Source organism: Pinus tabuliformis, chromosome 2_1, assembly GCF_031772625.1.
Source record: "Pinus tabuliformis cultivar Carrire ecotype Pingquan chromosome 2_1, CPIR1, whole genome shotgun sequence".
NCBI lineage: Eukaryota > Viridiplantae > Streptophyta > Pinopsida > Pinales > Pinaceae > Pinus > Pinus tabuliformis.
This window is the reverse complement of record NC_142299.1, coordinates 650,032,861-650,043,402: the sequence shown is the minus strand read 5'-3', so window position 1 is coordinate 650,043,402 and position 10,542 is coordinate 650,032,861. Positions and strand designations below refer to the sequence as shown.

At 32.4% G+C, this 10,542-nt stretch overlaps 1 pseudogene; it reads right to left on the bottom strand.

Moving 5' to 3' along the window:
* Positions 1-485: 485 nt before the first annotated feature.
* Positions 486-10,542, bottom strand: part of LOC149202258 (glycosyltransferase family 92 protein RCOM_0530710-like) — a 56,478-nt pseudogene continuing 46,421 nt past the window's right edge.

Sequence of the window (10,542 nt, the reverse complement as noted above, 5' to 3'; positions counted from 1 at the left end):
GAAACTTCGAATATTAACTACAGAAAATACTTTCTGGATTTTATATTCCATTTGATCAATATACTTTTCTTGAAATCGATCAACTCCACGAGAAAGATAATTGATAATGCACAATTATTGTTGCAAATCTTCGCAGATAGTTAGAGTACAGAGAATTTAGCTTTTAAATTTAGAGAAAGTCTGTTGCAATTGTTGGAGAAGTGCTCTTCCAATCAAAAAGCATAATTAAACAGAGAATATTTTTCATACGAATGAGTGATACATGATAAGATTATACAGAGCTTTCAATTAAGGGAAAGTTTTAATGATATAGACAAACGAAGCCCGACAAGAAGCAAAGTCACTTCAAGAATCAGAAGAAATTCCTCTCGAGCATCTGAATCAAATTGTTTCTCTTTGACATCAGCTACAATGACTCTAGTAAGCTTCCAACAACTTAGATTGCATATCAGTGTGAGAAAGGCATCAATGTTGTAAATAGTTTTTTAGTATATTGATCTGCCATAATAATTAGTCCGCCGATGGTTCATGTAATAATAGCCCTGTTTGAGATGAAAATGATGGACTATGTTTATTAGGCTTTGGTTCAATTCAGATAAGAGAATGATAGATTTATGCCCCTCTGTTCTATTCAACCTATAGGTGTAACCTGCTATCACACCTTCATCTAGGTGTTTCTTCAATCTAGTTGGGCCAAAGCTATGACAATCAACTCTGATTTCTCCTATTTTGAATAAGCCTGGATATGTAGATGTTGCATTATTGATTATCCTTTCCATGACTGTAAGGGCCTGTTTGAGTAGAATATGTTGGCATAGTCTCATTCTGAATATATTCTATAGGATTCAGAAATTTGTGCATGTCCATGAAAGCCACCCATTGACATTCTTGGTGAGCTCGCAATGCACAATGGGAGAATCCAACCTCTTGGGTTTTAATCCATAGCCACATATGTCTACTTACGTTGAAATAACCCAAGGATGTTATCACTTCTATGTTGTCATCATTGTTCTTATCATAAAGAAACCACCACTGGACACCTAGATAGCCATGATACATGATCTATTCTCTGAGAAATGGAGCTTGGTTCCAAAGCATTGTGCAAGCACAAAGATGGAGAGGCCTAAGCATCTGCACAAGTTTGGAGCTCATCATGGATTTAACTTCAATCCTAGCTATAGATGAAAGTAAACCACTCTTGGATCTCCATACAGAAGCCTTCAACCCTTGAATTTCTTGTATTTCTAAGCCATTAGGCTTCTCACATTTGATCACTTCTTGAGTAGCCACCGAAACCTTGGTCTTAAAAACCTTGCTACCCAAATTCATGGTGTCCCATTTCTTGAAATCCCTGGCATTAAGCAGATCGGTGTCCAAATTGGAACCAAAAACATAGAAAAGATTATTAGTATCAGAAATCCTACCTCTTCTCAGGTTCAATCCTTTAAAAATAATAATCATGTTGTCTGGTTTTACCCCTGCCTCAAAAAGAACATCCTCTATGTAAAATAATCTGGATACCTAGCTTATGAAGGGACCAGAATTTCATTTTTCTTTAGTTTTATAGTTAAGGTCAATCCCTCTGTAGACTTTGGTTGTGGAGGATGTGGGCATCTTACAATTTGCAAGTCTTGTTGTTTCATATCCACAGAGATGGCAAAGTGAAAAGATCCTCGACCAGAAGAGAGTTATCCTTGTCCACGACTCATTCTTCAATTGCATTATTTCTAGGGAGGAGTTGAGGATGATGTTCTTAGATAAAAAGCCTTCCTCGAGGTGGAGGGTAAAAATCTACCACACAATGAAACCCAAACATCAGAAACCTAAAACACTGCATCTATCACCCGCATACACAATGTCATCAAGCTTAGTCAACTTAAGCTGAACATATGCTTTCCTTATATGTTTTTCACTCAAGGAAGGGACTTGTTGCCCAACAACCCTCCTTGTTCTAATTGAAATTCTCCAGCATTTATAGTGGTAAAGAAATTGTCAGAAGGATGGACGAGTAGTTAGATGGTTTCCATATTTCTTTGAAGGACTAATTTTCAGATCTAGGTGTTTGCGTATTGGATCTCAAAGATGGTGTTAGCTAGCTTCAGATTCGAGGATAGACTTTATGGTGCCTCATTTTTTTGTTATAGAAACTAAGGGTTATGCTCTTATTAAAAGATTGATATCTAGGATATCATGCCTTCACCAATAGATCTGCAGTGGTTGGCAGTGCAGACGAGGACAAAAGTTAAGTCCAAGTGGATGATCATGGACATCATAAAGGATCATTTGATCCCTCTATATATGAGAAGAAAATAATAAAGGATCTATGTTATGTTCCCTAGTGGGCCTCTAGCAGAGTGAGAAGATAAATAGGAAGGTGATATTGTGAAATAATTGTAGATCCCTAGAGATGACCAAATGAGACTTAGTCAATAGTTACCTTATGCAGGGCACACAAGTTCATGGTCAACTTTTAATAGTTGCGTAGAAGGTTGTAGATTTAAAGCGAGTGAACATGGCACTAAATGGATTCCTAGATTCATGGGAACCATTTGTTAAAGGTTTTTGTGATAATTAGAACCTTCCTCACATTGAAAAGATGCATGCTGATTGTATCCAAGAGGAGACTTGGATGGAGTTGAAATCTAGCAAGAAGGGTGCTGATGAGAACCTTGTTCTATTTGGTTAGAAAAATAAGGGAAAAGGTAAAGTACCTAACAAGGATACAGGAAAAAGTGAGGAGTCAACCTCATAGTTAGGAAAGGACATGAGTAAAAATAAGTACTTCATTCCTCATAAGCGTGGTCATTATGCATCACAATGTCTAGAATCTAGATTAGAAGAAGGGTAATTGGAAGCAAAAACAAAAGCAGGTAGTAGCATCTATAGAAACTTAGTTTGATAAGTTTGTTGCCAAGTTTGAGAAGGATTTCTCGATGGTATCTTGCCTTTCTATCAACACCATTATTAGGAATGTGTGGTATGTGAATATGGGGCTTCTCATCATATGGCACCAACCTGACAATTATTTTGTAGTTTAACAAAGCAAGACTAAGTAGTATAACATGAGCTTGGTGATGCCAAATACCTAGTAGCAAGAGTAGGTACTATTCTCTTCCACCTTGAGTTAGGTTTTAGATGTTGATGATGTTTTGCTTCACCATTAGTGCAAAAGGAGCCACCAAAAATAAAGGATCATCATGCCTATATTAGGGATTTTTTCTTTGCTGCCTTGAACCTTTGTGTTGAAGGTAGGAAAGTATTGTATACAAGGTGTCCTCTATGACATTTAGCTAGTGCTTCACTTTCTACTATGTTTCTAGGTCAAATGATCAATAAAACATTTTGATCATTATATGTTTATGATATGTATGGATTGTAAAATGAATGAGTGGACATGTCTCTGTACAATGCTTTAGCATGAAGTATTGCATAGCAACATTCTTGCTAGTTTCATCTTAAACTTGCCCCATTTACCTCAATAAACATTACCCTGGATGCATGCTCAAGAGTACACAATTAGGATTATGTTGCCATTGTCTAAGACCTTTTGCATAATTCTTGACATGAGATCAAATGATGTAATCCAAAAGTACTAATATAAAAAATGCTATTTTGTGTCATTTGTTTTAATCTTAGGGTCATGAAAGAGTAAATCTCATTTTTTTAATCTTAGGATCATGAAAGAGTAATTCTGTCCTTAACGTTTTAGATATTTATTCGTTGTATCAATCAAAAGCCTCCAACATTACAGTTTATACAATGTACTTTTAACTACATATAAGTCTATGTTAAGATCCATTCTATGGCTTAAGGTACCTACCTACATAGTAGGGAAGATATTAGGATTGAAGAGTAAAGTATAATCCATTTCTAATGGACTGCATGCACAAGTGACCTGCCTATTTTGGGCTAGATTTTGAGATTGCGAAACTAATGGTTCACTCTGTGCTTGTTACGTCCTCATATTTTTACTATGGGTTGGGAGGTCCTTGCTTGTGGCTTACAAATCTTTGATATCATGATTTGTCTTCCTTTGATTTTTCTCATAATTGTTCTAGTGACCTTGGGTGCTCCAAAAAGGATGCAACAAAGTTGTAGGAGAGAGGGGTCTTCCTACCCAATCATCTATGTCTTACCTGAGGTAGAAGGTAAGATTATCCCAACCCTCCTAATGGTATTCTTGGCCACCTAGACACTCCAGAAGGAAGCAGCAAATTTGAAGGAAAGAGGGTTCTAGTTGTATGGTTGTCTAAAAGGTATTAACTAAGATAGAGGGTAACATTGTGCCAAACCTTGTAATGAAGCTAATATACCTCACGTGCTTGGTTTTGAATAAGTTTTTTCAACTTGTCCCCAAAGGTATACCCTTATAAACTTAAGATAAGTAAACTGCCCTTGATCTCTTAACTCAGGTTAGCAATCTCTTTGGTTTATTTTGTAAGAATGTTGGTTCTGATCGATAAACTATTGTTGGAGAAACATTATGAAAGGATTTTTCTATAACTATTGTGTTTTTCTAATTAATATCAATTTTGTGATGCTTGTCTCTATTTTAACGACCCAACTATGTTCGGACTTGTAAAAATTACCCTTATTTTCACAAACTTGGTATTTGCTACTAGATTTTTATCTAGTAATATTAATCTTTTAAAACTTTTCCTTGTTTGCAAGCATATATTGTTGAGTTGGAAGCTGAAGTAATAGAACTCAAAGAAGAGAACAAGGAATTGCGAAAAAAATAGGTATTGTGGACAAACCTATAATTGATATAAAGATCCACATAATGTACTTTTTTTAGGCAATGGTTGTTTTATTATCATAAAATCTATGTTCTAATTATTAATGGATCTTTTTGTCTAAAAAAAAAGGAAAAATGGTTGAACTGCTAAAAAAAACAAGTATACAAACCTAGAAATCTAGGGTTGCCATCTACTTGGATGAATATCTATCTATTCACACCATTTGAATGTGGGGATTAATATTATTTTCATATCATGTTACAATAATCTAGATAGCAGTTTTCAGAGGGGCGTAACATGGCCTTGAACTTTTGTTATTTACCCACGAACAAATTCATCACCATTTTTCCTTAATTTCAATTAGTTTTTTTATATTCCACTAAGATGTTTGGAGAGGAAAGAAGCTTTAGCACTGTGTTTGTTAAATGTGATTGGTATCTATTGATTTGATTATTTTAATTCTTGGTTGGTTCATATATTTAAATTTAAATTTATTATTATTCACATTCATATATAAAAACCTATTTGTGAGGGTTGAAGACACAAATAATTCATCTTGAGGATATTGGATCTACAAGTGTGGGTGAGTTCACTTCTTCTGGGGTGAATTTAGTATATATATATATATATATCTAGCAAAAGATACACCAAAATTATGAGATTTAAAATCTCTCGAAATTGCAAAGTTATTGGCATATTTGCGTTGCAAGGGTTTTTATTGTTTTATTATTTTGGGTCTAACTTTAATGTAAATCTAGCTATTGTGTTTTCAACCATTCCATTCAAAAGTATCATTTTCAATTTACTGTGAGATTTGTGACGACTTTGTAAAGTGCTTTTATTAAATTTATTTTGAGAGATTTTGATATAATTTCAGTTGTGATTTTAATTTGGATGTATTTTTATTTTAACTATTTAATTCAAAATTGTATTGTAATTATAAATGAAATAAAATTAATCAAAATTGTGAGTTATTGATATTTTATTTTAATTTTAATTGTTTTATTATTTTTTTAACCAAATTGTTTTTAATAGCTATTATTTTTATTGCCATTTTTATTGTGAATCTTTAAAGGGTGCTAGCTCAATGGAAGAGCACCTACTTTATAAGCAGGAGGTTGGTGGTTCGATTCCACTGTGTCCTAGTATGAATTAATCAATGATATTGTAGCTTATTATTTCAATGGTGAGCTATTTTTCGAGATTTATTATTTTGTATTGTCTCTAAGGAGACAGAAGTGATGTTGTATTATCTAATTTTTTATTGTTTCTAGAGAGAAAATAGTGAGGATCAAAGACATTGTCTCTTTAAAGACAATATGTCTTTAATCCCAACTATTGTCTCTACAAAGACAAAAATGAAATTGTCTTTGGAGAGATAAGTGAAATTGTCTCTAGAGAGACAAAAATGCTTGTGTTATATATTATCTTTATAGAGACAATATTTAAAGATAATTTAATTTGAGACACCCGCTTAAAGACAATATTTGAGACAATACTCAAGTTAACTTTTGTTTCAAGTTAAGACAATTTACCCAAAAACTGTCTTAAATATTTTTTTAAAACCCCCTTTGTGTTATAGTGGATTACCAAGTCATCCTCTAAAACAGTAACACCAACTCCTGCAATCTCATCATGAACTTGTGAGAACTTGCTTAGATACTACGGGATAGTTTCATTCTTCCACATCATGATATTTTGATGTTTATCTTTGACACCAGCTTCCTATGGTCACTACTATACTAGAAAAAATCTGTCAGTGCCTACCACATTGCATTGGGAGTTTCTTTCCCATGGATATTGGTGAGAATGTGGTCCCGTACTCCCTCCAATATTATTCTCCTCTCCTTGGCTACATCTTTCTTCCACTGAGCAAGGTTTTGGGCATCACATTCTGTTGGTTTTGCAACAACTCTCTTAATGCATTCTATAAGTCTATTGCCATCGAATATCGCCTCCATGCAATCCTTCCATGTGATGGAATTAAAGCTTCCTTCCAAGGCATACTCGAGCCTCAGCCCATTGAAGGTCATCTTCTCAACTTTGAAGAGATCTTGCTACACTGAACATAAAATTCTAACCTCCTAAGAAACAACTTTTAAAATATTATTCTAAAGTGAATCCTTCTCTGATACCATATAGAAATTATGGTGTAGATTTAAAAATTCTCATGAAATTTTAATCCATAAACCTACTCTACTACTTTGCAGAAGTTAATTCACAATTTGGAACAAAAATTTCAGACATGAAATAAGAAATAACACACATGCACACAATGTTTTTCCCAGGGAAAGTAATCTGCCAAAAACCCTAATTCCTTCTTGCATTAATCAAATGAATAGATATGTATTACAATTTCTTTTCTCAACTGTGCACAATTTGCAAGTGAATAACCTATCTCTTTGTTCACTGAGAAGCTTTGACCCAGACTTAGTCAATTTATACATCTACTTTAGCCCTTATTTCCTTGTACAATTCCTTGAGAAATTAGGCACCTATTATTTAGGAATTTCTCCAAAATGAACTTGCAATTCCCAATGTTGATCATCTGACTGCATGCAACACATGTAGACTCAAGACTAGTCGAATATCCAACACAACTGGGTAACTCAAATTCTTTGCATGCACTAGCTATTTTGGGATGATTGATCAATTAACTAGATAATCACTGAGTTTGATTGAAATCCAACTACACAACTGACCTTCCACTAGTTCTTCCAATAGTTTGAACTGGTTTAACTGAAAACAACTTGAGATAATTGATCTTGATTGCTACACATCAACAATCACACATGCTTAACTGAACTCTAACTCCTCCAACTCAAATTTACTAAGTAAATTGGGTGACACAAGCCATGTCACACAGTCAACCTCATCCAAGTTGTCTACTGATGTGGAAATTCAAATTTTCTCAATTTAATCAAGGCAATATCAAATTGATAATTTCTTACTGGATTTTTCAACAAAAACAATTGAAATAAAGTGTCCAAAATAATGTGGGCATACCAAAAACACATCAAGTTTTGTTATACAAAGGAAAAGTGCTTTCAGACTCTCTTTGGTTGAAATATTATGGCGTGGAAAAGGATTCTACCATAATTGTAAATCTAAGGTTGCAAGGGGGTTCTACAATTTTTGAAAACCATTATGCAAGTATTAGGAATGAAAATGGTTCTATCTCCTTCAAGGATGCATTGAAATGTAAGACTGTGACAACTACTTACACTCTAAAGGCTTCTCTATAAAACAATTTGTTACATAGCAAGATTTTGAAAAGGTTTTAAAACAAGGGCTATGGAATTGGGTTAGAGCCAGTCTTTTTATCACCCCATGGTTCCTGGAGTTTGATGCTACATGCATGGTGGTAGCAATGATGTCAATGTGGGTGAGGTTGCAAAACCTCCCTCTTCTATTTTGGCAGCATGAAGTCTTGGAGGATATCGAAAATACCTTGGGAAAAAAGAAAAAGTCTGGACATAACAAAAAATGTATTTTTACTTTTGCTAGGATATGCATAGATATTGACCTTAGTAGAGGTATTCCTAATCATCTTCTCGTAAAACATGAAAATTTTCAGGGGACACAGGTGTTAGATTATGAGAATACGAAATTTAGATGCAGAACTTATTTTCAAACAAGACACATGCAGAACACTTGCCCTCAAGCTAAAAAGGCCCCAAAAAATAAAGAGGTACACCCCTAAGAAAAGTGGATGGAAATTTATTGACACTCTCGAAGATAGAAAAGAAGATCGTGAGGAAAATAATCCTAACACAAAACCCCAAACTCAACCTAGTAGTCAATCAAAATGAGGTGTGGGGGATCAATCACGGATAATGGCACCTTTTCAAAAGGGTCTTGAATCAATAAAGACCATAGTAGCACAATAGTAGAAAACGGAAACACCCACAGAAACAAAAATGGGAGGCATAAAGAGACCCCGACTCTGACAAGGAAGCCTCCCCCGTAGATAAATGGAAATCAAATAGAAACAGGAGCATCTTCTCCCAATCAAAGAGTTTGGAGAAAGGTGAAGGAAAAAATAAAAATAAAAATAAAAAATAAAATAAAATAAAAAGCTAAGTGATTTCTATCACACTTAATCCCGATAACCCCGTTATCCAAATATCAAAACAACTTCAAAATATTTTATTTATTTTTTTAATTTCAATGAAAAATCATTTAAAATTAATTATTATAATTTAAAAAAAATTAATTATTATTATTATTTTTTATTTGTGGTAATAGTATTCATTATTTAAGGCAAGTTGGTACTACTTTTAAAATTTCAAAACTTTTATAAGAAAAAGTCAAGTACAGTGCAACCCAACAACCCCATTATCCAAATACCAAAACAATTTCAAAATATTTTATTTAATTTTTTAATTTCCATAAAAAATCATTTAAAATTAATTATTATTGTTATTTTTTTATTTATGGTTTTTTGTCTTATAATTTAATAGTTGTATATACTAATTATTTAAAAAAAAAATTATTATTATTATTTTTTATTTGTGTTAATAGTATTCATTATTTAAGGCAAGCTGGTACTATTTTTAAAATTTAAATACTCTTATAAGAAAAAGTCAAGTAAAGCATGCAACCCAACAACCTCTTTATCCAAATATCAAAACAATTTCAAAATATTTTATTTAATTTTTTAATTTCAATGAAAAATCTTTTGGTTAGATCTTATTGATCTTGAAAATTTAAGATAACTTAATAAAATTATCCAAATATTAAAATCTTAAATCTTATTAAGGTTGGAACAACTTAAGGATATCCATATCTTGGAATGTTGAAATCTTAAACTCCAAATGTTGAGACCTTATTCACACTCGAAATTTGATTTACTTCTAAACTTGGAAACCCTTTTCCATTCTCACGTCATTCTTCTATGAACTATGCGAAGAAAGGGATTAATAATAATAATAATAATTATTATTATTATTATTATTATTATTATTATTATTATTATTATTTATTTGTGGTAATAGTATTCATTATTGCATATAATTATTTTTTAATAGTAGTATTTTTTCACACTCGTTTAATTATTCATTTTAATATGTTTTAATATTTGAAAATAATTTATTATTAATAAATAAAGTATATTTCATTAACAAATTTTTTAAGAATTTTTTCCAATGGTTAGTTTACAATGACTATTTCATAACGGAGCATGGATGTTTCTCTTTTGTTTAAACAATTGTGAAGATTGATTTTTTTAAACCACATTAGCTTTTTGCTATTTAAACAATTGCGAAGATTGATTTTTTCACCTTCTTCCTAAGAATAAACCATATTAATTTGAAAAGTAGACCAACTCTCAAGAAAATAATTAATCCAAAAAATAATATTATTATTAATATAAATCACAAAATTCTAAAATCTAACATATTATTCTGTAACATTTTCTTTAGATTATAACTATAAAAACTTCAATTATAACCATTCTTATCAAAATAATTTCACGAGTTTACATGTCCATACCTAATAGATTAGGGTCAACCCACTTATCCACACTATGAAAATTAGTAAACCCATTGCTTATCCACTATTAAAATAGTGAGATTACCACTCTATTGATCCACTCCAATGAAAAACTTTCTAACTGACTGACTATTAATGCAACTTGTTATTGCCTTATCTGTATTCTCCTCTTCGTTCTCAATTAACCACTCGGTCAAGAATAATTCTTGTTGCAGTGAGAAAGGCTAAGATAATAGCCTTAGTACCCACTTTCCCTGTAAGTTTGTGATTTTCTAAACATGTGTATATAGAACCAGAGGATATCACTTGT